Raw genomic sequence first — 17,462 nt, 5'->3', positions numbered from 1 at the left:
AGGCTGAAGTTGAGGGGGTTGATAATTCTCCCCCTGGCTCGCCTGAAGAGCTTGCAATCATGGATGAGTTGATTGCTTCCATTAAGCAGACGCTACGTTTGCAGGACGAGGTGTGTCCCCCGGCTGCCTTGGCGGCTTATGGGACGCAGAGAAAACGCAGGACGCCGCAGGTTTTTCCCTGCAATGCTGATTTTCAGCGCGCTGTTAAGGACCAATGGCGCGATTTGCGCAAGCCTTTTGCGGTACCAAGTAAATTTAAGCTGCGTTATCCTTTCTCGCCTGCCACTGATGAACGGTGGTGTGTGCCTCCGCCAGTGGATCATGCTATTGCGGTTTTGAACAAAGCCACTGCGATCCCTGCAGAGGGATCCCCTGTTTTCCGTGATGCCACGGATAGGAGACTGGAGTCTCTTGCCCGTCATACTTATTCTGTTACGGGTTCTATGCTTAAGGCTCTGTTTGCTTCTCTCATGGCGGCCCAGGCGATCGCAAGTTGGACGCAGATGCTTAGGCGCGTCCTAGTGGCCGATTCGGCCTCGGCGGCGACCCTGGATATGGTGGATCAGATCCACCAGGGTGTCATGTATCTGTGTGATGCGGACCTGGACCTGATTCCGTTGGCTGCGCGTGTGCACAGCGTGGCGGTGTTGTCTCGCCGCCTGGTTTGGTTGAAATGTTGGTCGGTGGACCAATCTTCACGTAAAACCTTAGCCAATCTGCCTTATGATGGGTCTCGCCTTTTTGGGGAGTCCCTGGATGTGTTGATTAAGGGGATTACCGGGGGTAAGAGCACTCTCTTGCCCCATTTCCCCAAGGCTAAGGGGGCTTCTGGGAAGAAGCATGCTCATTTTCGGCCCCCTCAGGGGTCCTTTCGTGCCTTTCGGCCGCACTACAAGGGCAAACCGTTCAAGGGCCAAGGCTCTCAGAAGAAGCCCTGGTCTGGGAAACAGAAGTCCGGTCAATCCGGACCTGCGGCCCATAACAGTTCGGCCTGAAGGGGCGCCCTCACCCAGTTTTGGGGTGGGGGGACGCTTGCTCGGTTTTCTTCAGCCCTGGTTGGCCCGTGTGAGGGACAGATGGGTTCTGGAAATCGTTCGATCTGGTTACAAGATCGAGTTTCTCTCTCGGCCGGAGAGCAGATTTTTTCCCTCAAATCTTCAACTGTCTCCAGAGCGCCTGCGGGATCTGCACCTGGCGGTGCGGGACCTGAGGGCTCAGGGAGTGGTGATTCCGGTGCCTCATCGGGACAGATCTCGGGGGTTTTATTCCAATCTGTTCACCGTGCCCAGGAAGGAGGGCAAGGTTCGTCCGATTCTGGACTTGAAAGCTCTGAACCGCTCTGTGCGGGTTCGCAAGTTCCGCATGGAATCCCTGCGCTCGGTGGTGGCTGCCCTGGTTCCGGGGGAATTCATGGCCTCCATCGATTTGAAGGATGCGTACCTTCACATCCCCATATTCGAGGGTCATCAGAGGTACCTTCGATTTGCCATTGCGGAGGATCACTACCAGTTTGTGGCGTTGCCCTTTGGGCTCGCCTCGGCTCCGCGGGTCTTCACCAAGGTGCTTGCACCGGTTCTGGCATTATTGAGAGCCCAGGGCATTTCTATCCTGGGGTATCTGGACGACATTCTGGTTCGGTCTGCGACCAGACAGGGTCTGGAGAAGGACCTGTCTGTCACAATGCAAACTCTGCAGGAGTTCGGTTGGACGATAAATGTTCCAAAGTCGACACTGAGTCCGTCGGTTCGTCTCCCCTATCTGGGAATGATACTGGACTCGGTGCAGGCGAAGGTCTTCCTGCCGGAAGACAAACTCAGGACTCTTCAGGAGGAAGTCAGGTCCCTCAGGGACGTTCCACACTCGTCTCTGAGGACGGGTATGAGATGTCTGGGATTGATGGTCTCGGCCTTCGAGGCGATTCCTTTCGCGCAGTTTCACACGCGGGGTCTCCAAGCGGAGATCCTGTCCAGGTGGGACGGGCGACCTCAATCTCTGGATCTTCAGATCTCGTTGAGTCATCGCACCAGGGAAAACCTTCTGTGGTGGCTCCAGTCCCCGTTGGTGTCCGGGGGCAAGTCGTTTCGTCCGATCTCGTGGACGATAATCACCACGGATGCCAGCCTGTCGGGCTGGGGTGGTGTTCTGGGCGTTCTGTCCGCCCAGGGGACCTGGTCGGAGGGGGAGTCTTCCCTCCCGATCAACATTCTGGAATTGCGTGCTATAAGGCTCTGTCTTCATCGCTGGACGGACCGGCTGCAGGGCTGCCCGGTTCGGGTGCAGACGGACAATGCCACGGCGGTGGCCTACATCAACCACCAAGGGGGCACCAGGAGTGCCCGAGCGGCTCGAGAAGTGGCCGACATTCTGTCTTGGGCCGAGACTCATGTCCCGGCGATAACGGCGGTTCACATTCCGGGAGTGGAGAACTGGCAGCAGTGGCAGGCGGACTATCTGAGTCGCCAGACCCTGGATCAGGGGGAATGGTCTCTCCACCCGGCTGTCTTCCAGATGTTGTGCGCGAAGTGGGGTCTTCCAGATGTGGACCTGTTCGCGTCTCGTCTCAACTACAAGGTGAAGAGGTTCGTGGCAAGGACGCGCGACCCTCGGGCAGACGCGTCGGACGCGTTAGTGGCCCCGTGGCATCAGTACAGGCTGATGTACGCGTTTCCACCGATTCAGTTGCTGTCCAGGTTCCTTCGCAGGTTACACTCGGAACGCAGCACGGTGATTCTTGTGGCACCGGACTGGCCTCGCCGGTCCTGGTACGCAGACCTCGTGAATCTGGCGGTCGACGCCCCTTGGCGTCTGCCTCTTCGAGACGATCTACTGTCTCAAGGACCGATTTACCATCCTGCTTTACAGTCGCTGGCTTTGACGGCCTGGCTGTTGAGACCGAGGTCCTGAAGGAGAAGGGTCTCTCTCCAGAGGTCGTTCATACTTTGATCAACGCGAGGAAGTCTTCCTCGGGGAAGGTTTATTACCGTACTTGGAAGGCCTATTTTGCCTGGTGTGAGTCCAGGGGGTTTTCACCCCGCATGTACTCGGTTTCCCGTGTGCTGTCTTTCCTTCAGACGGGTGTCGATCAGCGTTTGGCGCTGGCTACGATAAAGGGTCAGGTGTCTGCGCTGGCCGTTCTGTTTCAACGTCCCGTGGCTTCCAACTCCTTGGTTGGCACTTTTATTCAGGGTGTGCGGCATCTGGTTCCTCCTAGGAGGGATCCTTTGCCCCCTTGGGACTTGAATCTCGTTCTATCTGTGTTACAACGTGCTCCTTTTGAACAGATCAGGGAGATCTCGTTGTCTATGTTGTCCAAAAAGGTCGCCTTTTTGGTGGCGATCACTTCGGCTCGCAGGGTGTCGGAACTGGCGGCTTTGTCCTGCAAGTCTCCGTACCTGGTTGTTCATTTGGATAAGGTGGTCTTGCGACCTAATCCTTCTTTTCTGCCGAAACGAGTTTCGGAATTCCATCTTAATGAGGATATTGTTTTGCCTTCGTTGTGCACGAAGCCTAAACATCCGAAGGAGGTGAGATTGCACTCTCTGGATGTTGTTCGGGCGATAAGGGTTTACCTTAAATCGACTGAGTCTTTTCGTAAGACGGACTCCTTGTTTGTTCTTCCAGAGGGTCCTCGGAAGGGCATGGCGGCTTCGGCCTCTACCATTGCCAAATGGATCAGGCAGACCATTGAACAGGCCTATGCCTTGCAGGGGAAGGTTCCCCCTGTGCCTGTGAAGGCGCACTCTACTAGATCTCTGAGTACGTCTTGGGCCTGCCGTCATGGGGCTTCTGTAGCCCAGGTGTGTAAGGCGGCGACTTGGTCGACCGTGCACACTTTCACAAAATTCTACAAAGTAGATGTTCAGGCATCGGCGGATGCTTCCTTTGGCCGCAAGGTTCTTAGTGCGGCTGTTCCATAGGGCCCCTTGTTGGGGACTCCTGGCTGTTGGGATAGTTTTTTGTATCCCCTGGTTTTTTTGTCTTTTCCTGGGTTGTTGCTCCTGTTGAGCACTTATTTTTGCTGTTGCCCAGCTGGTTTCCTTCCTTTGGTAAGGTTCCTTTCTTTGATGTGGAGACTGCGTTGCCTTTCGGCGCGGATGCGTTTCCCACCCCTCATGTTTGCACTGCTTTGGGACGTCCCCATATGTGACGAATATGAAGAGGCGGCGACTGTCGGAGGACGTAAGAGAAAACGGAATTTTTGTAAAATCTTACCTGTAAAATTCCTTTCTCTGAGTCCTCCGACAGTCGCCGCCCCCGCCCCTCTTTTGGGGTTTGAATGTATACTCTACTGCTATTCCACTAAAACTGAGATATGGTTGCAGGAAGTAGGAGGGTATTGACTGAGGGGACCACCCCTTGAGGGTGGGATATGTTAAAGCTTTATTGTTAACATATTCTGTTGCCTAGCTACTCCTTCGGAGCAAAGTCTAATACCCCCATATGTGACGAATATGAAGAGGCGGCGACTGTCGGAGGACTCAGAGAAAGGAATTTTACAGGTAAGATTTTACAAAAATTCCGTTATCTGTTGGCAATAGCATCAGTTCACAGGAAGAGAACATCCGAGACAAGAGACTCACATAAGCCAATTCCCTCTCAGGTTCAGTCTGATCACATGAGCACAGTACATCATTAATGTAGTCTTTCATTAAGTCAGTCATGGGCCAATGCAAATTGTTCTTATGTGCATGGAGGCCTCCACTAAGTGCTGCCCAGAACAGTGATCTCCGGCAGTCATTACAGGCACAGAAATATTATATGAGGGTCCCTTATTTACTAAGCCAAAAATAGAGCTTCCCTGTTTAGTAACTTACATGAAATATAAAAGGGAGACCCCAGTTTTGGCCAACATTCTGGTGAAATTGTTTTTTTTAAGACCAGTCAGTAACCTAATGTTTTAGACATTATGTTTTCTCTATTTTGTACCTTTATATCTATATATGTATTTCGCCGCCATGGTCTCTTTCAAAAAACTGTTAACAAAATAGACACCTTAGATGTACAATGCAGTTTTCCCAACACTTTTATTTTTTTATGATTTGTGTATGGAATGCAACCTGTATCAGCAGGTAGCATTGATAGTTTCAAAAAACTGTTAGATGGGCACCTTAACCTCCCTGGCAGTATGATTCTGTCAGGAATTCTGTTCCAAAAGCGGTACAATTCTTTTCATGGAAATTTGGCGTTATGTATTATAGGCCTACAATTCTTAGTAATTACTGACTTAAACCTGACCAAAACAAGACTCTAGTAGACATCCCAGATGTGATAAATTTGAAACACAAACAAGTGAATTATAATCGAATCAATAATATTATTTTATTATTTAACATATAATATATATAATAAAATTATATTATTGATTCGATTATAATTCATGCGTTATATATTATATATATATATATATATATATGTGTATATATATATATATATATATATGTGTGTATATAGATATATATATATATATATATATATATATATATATATATGTGTGTGTGTGTATATATATATATATATATATATAACGCATGAATTATAATTGAATCAATAATATAATTTTATATATATATATATATATATGTGTGTGTATATAGGTATATATATATATATATATTTATATATATACATACATATATATATATATATATATATATATATGCATATATATATATATATGCATATATATATATATATATATATATATATATATATATATATATATATATATGCATATATATAATATAAAATGTGTTATGTGTTTTGTGCAACGTTTTTTTTTTTTTTTTTTTGAATTTCCCTCCCTAGTTCCGCTCCCATGCAGCATTGACTAGGAAGTCCTCCTACCGACAGACGACCGGCGGAGATCTCGGCTGGCGGTCACAGCAATGAGAGCTCATCGCTGGATCGCCAGGATAAGGTAAGAGAAGCTCCGCTGCGCTGTCTGCACGCTCTGCCCATTGACCCCGAGCGTGACTCGGGGATACCGCTAATAGCAGAAAATTCCTACCCCGAGTCACGCTCGGGGATACCGCTAAGGCGGTTAAAGACCACAACATAGAGGGGTATAAAATGTACGGTTAACAGCAAACACACACACACATCATAGGTTGAACTGGATGGACGGATGTCTTTTTTCAACCTCACTATGTAACTATGTAACCTGAGAGGGCACTGATGTGCTGATCAGACCTCTATGAGGCTGGCACATTAAATCTGTACTCTAAGATAATCACATATTGAACACAATTCACTAAGCAATATTTTACCGCATCCGAGTATGCAGTGAAATAACACACAACATGCTGAAAAAAAAAAAAACTTACAATTCATGAAGAAACTTTTCTTAAAAACTTGCAAGCGTTATTTTTCCGAAGTATGCAGTAAATACTGCATAAAACCGTGCGGTAAGTTATCGCAAGCATCTCGCATGAACCTTATAAGTTGGGTATAGAGCTCCATGATAAGTGGCTTAGAAAACCTGAACATAAGCAGGGTATCAGCATCAGAGAATTGATCCAGCAGTGTCCATTCCTTGAAGACGCTTTCCTTTAAAAGGACCACTTAAGATCTTCTCCTCCTCCTCTTTTGAATTGCTTTAAATTCAAGAAAACTGGATTCATCCTCTTTGATACGCTGTCTGCCAGCCTTTCAGAAACAACTCCTCACTAAAATCTTGCTGACACCTGCTCCAGCACCTTCCTGCCTATTTTTTAAACCAATCACTGGGGGGATCTGACCATTGTTGTAGTTACCGCATAGTTATCGCAAGCTTTGACCAGTACTTCATTACCGCATGCATTTATTTATATCCTTTTATGAGTTTGCTTTATTGCTTTTTTATGCGGTATTTAACAAGTGTTTTTGGTGTTTGCACTAAATACCAGATAGAGCGATAATGAATTTATATTTTCATTTTTGCGTGCGTTAGGTGGTCACGTGGATGTCATAACACACGCAATACCCTTTAATGAATTGTGCCCATTGTCTAATTATAAGAGACATGTGTATTCTTACTTGAATCTTGGTATGCTTTGTGTATTTCTTCCAGATCTGTTCTGTAATCCAGTGTGAAACTTTGCCTCTGTGCGGTATCGTCCTTCTTAAGCGGGTGACTGGTCTTATATCCACTGCCTCCTGTCGTTTTCTGCAGGTAGTTGTAGTGGCTGGGGCTGCTGAGCTCTTCCCACCACTCTGCTCTCTCTACAGGCTATGTACAACACAATGAATGTGTCACTACTATTTCTATAAGGTAATATCTAGATTTGGAAAGACATTTGATATACACAAAGTGGATTTAAACCCCTTTTACATAATAAGGAATATATTTAAATGAAAGTCTTTATGCCCAGAGTTCAGCTTTAAGCTCCATTCACACTTGTACCACTCCAAAGTTGCGCCGACTTTGGAGTGCAACTTTCATGCAACTTTGGATGGGTGCAGCTTGGATATTACTTTGGCTTTGACCAGTAATAATAGACAACTGTTGCATAACTGTTGTATTGTATAACATTCAGGTATGACTTTCATGCAGCTTTTGAGGATTGACATTGAAGTCTATGGCCTTAAATTGCATGAAAGTTGGACCAAAGTAGTGCATGAAATTCTTTGAAGTCGCTACAACTTTAAGTCGCACATTTATGAATGCTTATCATTGAAAAACATGGGGAACAACTTGTCATGCGACTTTTATTATCAGCGCACAAGAACGACCTGCTGTTTTTTTTTCTTTTTTACCAACCCATCAGTATCTTTCCCAAACCTTGTGGAGGAGATTGAAAAAAACAGTGCTATGTTGAATTTTTGCGTAACAAAAACGTCTCAGTTTCAGATGTCACTGTGCAAATTTACCTTCATCTTTAAATGGGCAGATTCTAACATCAAGTACCTGGGTATCAATCTCCCCAAAGATGTAGTAAGTATTTTCTCAGCCAACTTTCCTCCTTTAGTTCAAATTATCAAACAAGAACTTTTGACCTAGCAATCAGGCACTTTTTAGTGGTTTCCGGAGATGTATTATCCTAAAAATTAATGTTATGCTGCCCTGAATCTTATATGTCCTACAGACCCTTCCAGTACATATCCCTTTGTCCTACCTGATGTCAATAAACAGAATCTTTGTCCACTTCTTGTGGACTCATAAATACCCAAGTTTTCCCCACTCAATACTCCACCTCCCGAAAATGAGAGGGGGGATGTCGTTCCCAGATGTCCTGACTTACCAAGCCGCCTTACACTTAACTCATGGGTGGCTATTGAACAAGCCTCATCGCTGATTACCTTGTCTGCACTTCTATTATGCACGACATCCATACTGCATCCAGTCAAATCCCACCCCACGATCGGGGTCACCTGGTCCATTTGCCGAAAATATTCCGAAAGAAATCCTTCTCTCCCTTTTTGCCTGATTCTGGAATACCCTTCCTTCCGCCCAGGCATGGAAGACCCGACCTTCCAAAATCTCCAGAACACAACAGATGACACAATTTTCTGGCAGGGATCCATTGGGCCACTATGAAAAAATTATCAACACACCCTGTCTTAGCGGACCTCAATTTTTGGAAGAAATCCCAAAGGCGTAATCTCCCCTTTTTTACTCCCCTCGGCCTCAAAGTTTACACGCAACCTTACGTTTAAGAAATTATTTGACTCCTCTACTTTATCGGACATACTATATTGTTAACTTATGGGTTGCTTAGCTCTCCCTCACCAGACTTCAAGGCAATGTACCTGGCTAAATGGGAATGAGACCTGGGGATATTAATATTGCAGAAGTAAAGAGAAAAATTGTTTCTTTTCTCCTACAAAGCATCAATCTTTGCTAAATTTCAAAATTCCAGGTCTAAAAGACTTACCAGGTGGTTCTGCACACCCTTCTCCACATTACTCAGAAATTTACAGACCATTTGCTACAAATATATCACACCTTCTTTCATTCACAACACCATACCTTTCCTAGTAAATCCTACCAACCTTCCATTACAAAATGGCTAATTAAATAGTTCTACTGGTTTGGCGTCTTGCATTCTTCAGAATGCCCAACCTGAACTGGAGGGGAGCTGTGTCCTTTCTCTCTCCCAGTCCTTTTCTCTTTCCCCCTCCCTCTGTACTCCTTATAGCACTAAAGCCCCGTATACACGAGTAGAAATTCGGCCGGGAAATTTTGTCCGACGACCGATCTGCCGATTTTCGGCTTGTTAATATGGTGCTTCCGACAACCGACTCCGACTTTTCGGCCAAAAAAATCCTGGTGTGCAGGCTATATAATTTTTGTCGACCGTCAAAACACGTCCGATTTTCGTCTCATTAGTACAGATTTCGCTGGGGAAAAATCTTATGAGCAAGACTAGGCATGCTCAGAGATGAAAGAACACAAAGAAAGCAATCCAACATATGTCATCACTTCTGAAGTAGAATTCTGTCGTGCGGGAAAATTCGTGTGCAGTCTAGAGCAGTGTTTCTCAACTCCGGTCCTCGGGGCACACTAGCAGGACAGGTTTGCAAGAAAACTGAAATACATCACAGGTGATATCATTTGCTGCTCAGTGCTTGCAGTATTCTAGTCTGCATCTCCCCAAGGTAATACCTAAAATCTGTCCTGTTAGTGTGCCCTGAGGACCGGTGTTGAGAAACAATGGTCTAGAGCACATTCCAACCAACAGACACCACTCTGGACAAAAGATGGACTACCGGTCGGCAGAAATTAGTTGCGTGTGTACGAGGCTTTACTCTTTCCTCCTTACCCCCTTCCCGCCTTTTTACATTTTTTTTCTCTTCTGGTGTGACATCTGATGATAGGGAGCTGGGGGCTCCTACACATAGGGTACTTTAGTCAGGAATTGCAAAAGGAGCTAAGAGACTTCCTGGTTCCCTAAAAACAAACAGGTTTTAAAGTGAAGAATTCACTTTGCTACTGTCTAGATACTTTCCTGTTGTTTTTGCCTTACACTGTTATTCTGCAAATCTACTGAACAGTGGTACTCAACTAAAGTATTTAAAATAGGGGAAAAAAAATCAAAGTGCAAGGGTCTGACTGATTTTACAGAGATTGACGACTGGATAGTTTAGGTTGGTCCTCATAGTACTTAGTTGTAAAGCTGATTGTACAGTCACATTATAACATGTGGGAATTATTATATAATAAACCTGTGCGCCACGTGACAACAATACTAAACCTAAAAACCACCGATGTTTATCAGTATTCCAAAAATAAATAAAACTCCCTTATAGCTCTCATATACAGTGGGTACGGAAAGTATTCAGACCCCCCTACATTTTTCACTCTTTGTTATATTGCAGCCATTTGCTAAAATCATTTAAGTTCATTCTTCTTCCTCATGAATGTACACATAGCACCCCATACTGACAGAAAAACACAGAATTGTTGACATTGTTGCAGATTTATTAAAAAAGAAAAACTGAAATATCACATGGTCCTAAGTATTCAGACCCTTTGCTGTGACACTCATATATTTAACTCAGGTGCTTTCCATTTCTTCTGATCATCCTTGAGATGGTTCTACACCTTCATTTAAGTCCAGCTGTGTTTGATTATACTGATTGGACTTGATTAGGAAAGCCACACACCTGTCTATATAAGACCTTCCAGATCACAATGCATGTCAGAGCAAATGAGAATCATGAGGTCAAAGGAACTGCCTGAATAGCTCAGAGACAGAATTGTGGCAAGGCACAGATCTGGCCAAGGTTACAAAAAGATTTCTGCTGCACTTAAGGTTCCTAAGAGCACAGTGGCCTCCATAATCCTCAAATGGAAGACGTTTGGGACGACCAGAACCCTTCCTAGAGCTGTCCGCCAAACTGAGCTATCGGGGGAGAAGAGCCTTGGTGAGAGAGGTAAAGAAGAACCCAAAGATCACTGTGGCTGAGCTCCAGAGATGCAGTCAGGAGATGGGAGAAAGTTGTAGAAAGTCAACCATCACTGCAGCCCTCCACCAGTCGGGGCTTTATGGCAGAGTGGCCCGACGGAAGCCTCTCCTCAGTGTAAGACACATGGAGTTTGCTAAAAAACACCTGAAGGACTCCAAGATGGTGAGAAATAAGATTCTCTGGTCTGATGACACCAAAATAGAACTTTTTGGCCTTAATTCTAAGCGGTATGTGTGGAGAAAACCAGGCACTGCTCATCACCTGTCCAATACAGTCCCAACAGTGAAGCATGGTGGTGGCAGCATCATGCTGTGGGGGTGTTTTTCAGCTGCAGGGACAGGACGACTGGTTGCAATCGAGGGAAAGATGAATGCGGCCAAGTACAGGGATATCCTGGACAAAAACCTTCTCCAGAGTGCTCTGGACCTCAGACTGGGCCAAAGGTTTACCTTCCAACAAGACAATGACCCTAAGCACACAGCTAAAATAACGAAGGAGTGGCTTCACAACAACTCCGTGACTGTTCTTGAATGGCCCAGCCAGAGCCCTGACTTAAACCCAATTGAGCATCTCTGGAGAGACCTAAAAATGGCTGTCCACCAACGTTTACCATCCAACCTGACAGAACTGGAGAGGATCTGCAAGGAGGAATGGCAGAGGATCTCCAAATCCAGGTGTGAAAGACTTGTTGCAGCTTTCCCAAAATGACTCCTGGCTGTATTAGATCAAAAGGGGGCTTCTACTAAATACTGAGCAAAGGGTCTGAATACTTAGGACCATGTGATATTTCAGTTTTTCTTTTTTAATAAATCTGCTACAATGTCAACAATTCTGTGTTTTTCTGTCAGTATGGGGTGCTATGTGTACATTCATGAGGAAGAAGAATGAACTTAAATGATTTTAGCAAATGGCTGCAATATAACAAAGAGTGAAAAATTTAAGGGGGTCTGAATACTTTCCGTACCCACTGTATATCAGATATGCCCCCAAAAAAAAAAAAAGGTTCTCATAATGTAGCAAATTTATTAGATTTGAGGAAACATAAAAACATTAACAAATGGCCTCTTACATAAATGGTGGCCCATCGGCACTAATACAGCCCGCAAGACTATTTCGGAACTCGCACTGCCGCTCCACCATAACCAGGAGCCGGTGTACATTCCAATTACCGGAAGTTATGTGGCTGGAAGTGACGTGTCGGAAACTCCGCCTCTACATGCTTTGTCACAATGACAATGACAATGATCTTCAGAAAGCAGTCTGGCCGCAATCTTTTTGGAGTCCTATATACCAATGGCCCGCTGAGGATTGGTCGATTTTGCCGTTATAATGCCTAAGACCAAATTAATTTATCCTGGTGTCATTTTAATGGAGACTACGACACAACATGGTGTCCGTTAAACAGATAGCTCCGATCAACAAATAACAAATATTGCACACATTATAGTGAGACTCACTGTTCTAAGTCACTGTTTCTAAATAATGTTTCTGCACTAGCACTTTTTATAACACAGATCTTGAATGACTAATATTTTTGCACATGTTGATTTGTATGTTTTAATTCATGAATTGTTAAATTGATAGGTCTTATATATTTATGGAATATTTTTTTTATTGTTATATATTTTTGTATTTTATATTTATTTGACACGTGAACTAGTTTTCACATAATTTTGGTTTAATATTGGTATTCACTAGTGTCCCCTAGATTATATAACAGTATAACGTGTGGTGAGCCTTACAGGTCATTTTCTTTTGAAAGTAATACAAAGGAAAACAAGGGCGCCAAGTCACAGGGGTGAATGTAAAACAAGACAATTTTATTGTATCAACTTACATGTAGATAAACAAGATCAGCATGTGTGATGTCCAAAGGGGGTCTGCTATTTTGGACAACATTGACTGAAGATTCATGACCCTCGGATGAGTTTTTTATTATATATGTTTCCCCTGTTCCAATGATGTTTCATTGAATTTTTATTCCATGCTCATGATTTTCTGTTACAGTTTGTCTTCACCACTTATGTTTTCAATTCCACCTTGGTGTGGTCTCTCCCATCCTGTTGATACAGTGAGCTCTGACTCACTGATTTAGGTCAGTGTGTTTTCTGTTTCTTTTGAAAGTAGCCACAACCTAGGTAGCAAAGCCTAAGACCCCGTTCACACTGTGGCGACCTGTCAGGCGACCTGGTCGCCTGACAGGTCGCCTGCCATAGAGAAGCTGTGGACCCGTTCTAATAGGAGCGACACAAGTCGCTTCCGACTTAGAAAAAGGGTCCGGAGCTTCTTTGGGGCGACCTGGAGCGACCTGCATTGACTTCAATGTTATGAAGTCCGTGCCGGCCGTTCCGAGGTCGCGGTGCGAGCTGCACGCTGTGACCTGTGAGGTCGCCCCGGCAAGCCGGATCGCCCCAGTGTGAACGGGGTCTGATCCATGCTTTAGGAAAGGACCCTTGCTCTCTGTCTGCTAAGTAGTGGTCTCTCTGCAGAGGTCCGATACACCCCTGCTAAGTCAAATCTAGAGCTCTTTAATCAGCAAAGCTCATGCTTCCTGCTAATTAGTAAAATCTAATTCTGACCTTGGCTTTTACACAAAGAGTAAGGGTCCTTCTCTACAGCATACTTGCAAAGTGCAGGCTTTTTGTCTACTTCTAAAGAAAATTAACTGTCCTTCCCCATAGAAAGGGGCACACGACAAGGCTGCCCCCTCTACCCCCTCCTATTTGCCCTAGCTATTGAACCCCTTGCTATACTTATACGCGCTGATCCCAATATTAAGGGAATTGAGCTGGGGGGGACATCACCATAAACTCTGCCTCTTTGTGGACGATGTCCTCGTTTTTCTCACTGCCCCCCTATTGTCGGTTCCTAGCCTCCTACGTACCCTAGCGAACTTTGGCTCAGTCTCAGGCCTTGTAGTTAATCCTCGAAAATCACTAGCTCTAAATGTATCTCTCCCAACCGATGTCCATGACCACCTTAGGTCCTCACTCCCGTTCCCTTTGGCGACCTCGTATTTTCCCTATCTGGGTGTTAACCTCACAGCAGACCCTGCTGGACTCTATTCCGCTAATTACCCCCACATGCATACACCCTGCCCCTCTCTTGGATGGGGAAAATCACAGTGCTCAAGATGTCCATTTTACCCAAAATCCTGTACCTCTTTCGGGGTACTCCCCATACAGGTGCCGGCCTACTTCTTACCCATCCTACAAAAACGAGCCTTGGACTTTATTTGGAGCAAATCTAAACCTCGCCTACCGAGATCGACGCTATACCACCCACGAATTTGCGGCGGGCTGGGTGTACCGCATTTCGCCAAATATTATTACGCAGCACAACTAGCTCAGCTCCCTAAATACCACGCCACAAAGGAAATTCCGATGTGGGTGTCCCTAGAAGCAGTGGAAAGTGATCCGTTATCTGTGGCCAACCTGCTCTGGCTACCGCCCTCGCAACGGCGGAGTATTACTAACCCAATCACGAAGCATAGCTTGACCATCTGGGATAGACTTAGCCGACGCTTCCGCCTGCAATCTCCTCATAACCCCCTACTCTCTTTTCTCCGCAATCCATCCTTCTACCCGGCCTGGTCCTCTCGGACCTCCTTCTCCGCCTGGACTAGTGCTGGTTTGATACGGGCCCTTCAATTCTTCACTCCGCGCACCTTCTACCCATTTCCCACCCTGCAGGAAAAAAAAAAAATCTCCCATCTGGGGAAATATTCCGCTACCTACAACTCAAACATTTCTTTACACAAGCTACTCAGGTTAGGGAGGACACCGCCACCTTCTTGACTTTTGAACGCGCATGCAAAACTGACCCTCACAGACGAGGGCTCCTCTCTGACCTCTATGCCCACCTCCTGTCTGCTCAGGAGACCACTCCGCCCACACACACAGCCAAGTGGGAACGTGACCTGCACATCACGCTTGATGATGAGGACTGGATACAAATTTGGCAGGCTACCAAATTGGCATCCCCAAATATTGTTGCACTCGAAACCAATTACAAGGTCCTTACCAGATGGCATTTGGTTCCCACTAGGATCTCTAAATATGTACCTCAGTACTCCCCCCGTTGCTTCCGGGGATGCGAATCCCCAGGTACCCATGCACATATATGGTGGGAATGCCCTGTGGTGCGAGCCTTCTGGTCCAAAGTACACGATACCCTGTCTACCATGTTTGGCACCTCTCTTGCCCCTGACCCGGCATCTGCTCTCCTGAATCGTAAGCCACCTAACCTCACCCACCGTCAATTCAAACTCTACCTATATGTCACGACTGCTGCTAAGCAAACCATCGCGAAAGCATGGAAAACCCCCACTCTCTGTCATCTGGCTATGCTACACAGGGTTACCCAAGCCATGCTACATGCTAAAACGGAAGCAATTTTGTTGGATAAACTGACCCCCTATGAACGGCTATGGCGGCCCTGGATTGACCATTGCCTACCACCAGGCCTTGACGACAGCCTTGTACTCACCTGATTGGGCGTCCTCATTACCGGCTCTCTTTTCCCACCTGGGCCCCTGGGGGGGTTTGAGGCTCCCTCCGGGCACCTGCTGTTACCTCCCCCCCCACGACCCTCTCCTACTTACCCTGCTTTCTTCCCAACCCCGCCAACCCAGCCCCCCCCCCCACTCGGCCCCCGGCATACCCAATTAAGTGCTATATCTTGGTTTTGGTCGAGACCCCTTCTGTGTGGGGGTCCATCCACGCAGTGTGGCCTCGGCCACACCTACAGTTTGAGCGTACCCTCATTGCTTCTCAGACAGGACGCCGGGTCGATCCCTTATACGTATCACATTGTTACCTGTTATTTGAATGTTATATGTTGCAGTTCTGTATTTTAATGCGCCTTGTTTTATCACGGCATGTACCTAATATTTTCACTGCATGTTACTGTACCATGTTTCTTTTGCCTACACCAGCATTTCTCAACAAAGGTTGCGTGGAACCCTAGGGTTCCTCCAAAAGTGGGTAGGTGTTCCTTGTGCAATGAGCAATTTCTGCCTCCCAGATAAGTAACCACTGACACCAATAATCTTTTTAGCTATGTGTAAGGGGTAGGATTCTTAGCAATGACCACAAATGTAAGGAGTGTTCTTCCCACTGACCATCACGCACCGAAGTAATATGAGCTATAGATATAGTAAAAATTAGCAGGGGTTTCCTGGGACAGGAAGATTATCACAAGGGATCCTCCATATTAAAAGGATTAAAAAAAGACGCTATTAAAAAAAAAAAAAAAACACAAATGTGTAAACTACTGAATCGTTTGATTTTCAAACCCCCACACAGCTCAATTATTTCAATTATGCTCTAAAGTGGGGGTGGGTAACTGGTTGATCACAATCTGTCTATCAATTGCAGCCATGTGATGGGTAGATTGCGGCTTTGTTGTGCTGCAACCTCCAGACACTTGCCTCAGATCAGAATGACAATGTGAATGCAGAGCCAAGGGCTCTTCCTTGGTCCTGATATGCCTTATGTCAGAGGCAGGGGCAACCAGGAAGGCCTTCCCTCATTCTGTCAGTCAATGCTGTATCTGAGGTCTAGTGAGTAAATTTTTAGGAAAGTGGGGAGAATCTGTGCTGCGGTACTGACCCCTACACTCTGTGTTACTTAACACAGACCTCTGCATTACTTACTACTGACCCCTGCACTCTGCCTTACTTATTACCAACCTCTGAGATAGACCCTTGCAATTTGCTTTATTTGTTCCTGACCCCAGTACTGCACGTTGCGTTACATACTACCGACCTCTAAACTTTGCTTTACATACTACTGACCCCGGCATTCTGCCCTATTTACTACCAACCTCTGAACTATGCGTTACTCCTCACCTCTGAACCCAGTGATACATACTACTGGTCCCTGCATTTTGCGGTACTTGTTCTTGATCCCAGTACTGTGTGTTATATACTACTAAACTCTGCACTTTGCTTTACTTACTCCTGACCTCTACATTACTTATTACCGATTCCTGCTTTCTGCATTACCCTCTCCTGACCTCTGCACTGTGCATTAACTACTACTGACCTCTAAACCCACTGCACCCTGCGTTACATACTACAGACCTCTAAACTTTTCTTTACATACTACTGACCCTGGCATTCTGCCTTATTTATTACCAACCTCTGAACACTGCGATACATACTACTTGCCCCTGCATTTTGCGGTACTTGTTCTTGACCCCAGTACTGTGTGTTACATACTGTGGTCAGGTAGATCTCCACCTCTTTAGGGTAGCCTACCCCTGTTCTAAACAGACAAACCACTACCAGTGTAACAAACAACAACATTTATAATGAAGGTATACTAGACAGCCACTGAAATATATAGTGAGTATTTATAATGAACAGACACACCAAGAGCAATTTTGATAAAAAGCATAAAACAATACTTTACTGGACATCAAAATACATAAAGTTCTTACACATAAAGGTTACCATAAACAAAACACCACAACTGAAACATACACTCCTATTCCCAATATCCCAAAATATCAAATAATACTTAGCTCTGGTAGTTGAATGTCAATAGCTTACACTGGATAGCTGGAGGAAC

General features: G+C 45.5%; 1 protein-coding gene across 1 annotated transcript in view; it reads left to right on the top strand.

The window, feature by feature from the left end:
* Positions 1-17,462, top strand: part of NLRC5 (NLR family CARD domain containing 5) — a 314,671-nt gene that overhangs the window by 45,143 nt on the left and 252,066 nt on the right. The window lies entirely within an intron of this gene.

This window comes from Pelophylax lessonae (genome assembly GCF_965119305.1).
Source record: "Pelophylax lessonae genome assembly, chromosome: 10".
NCBI lineage: Eukaryota > Metazoa > Chordata > Amphibia > Anura > Ranidae > Pelophylax > Pelophylax lessonae.
The sequence above is the reverse complement of the archived record's forward strand: the minus strand, read 5'-3'. Positions and strand labels throughout refer to the sequence as shown.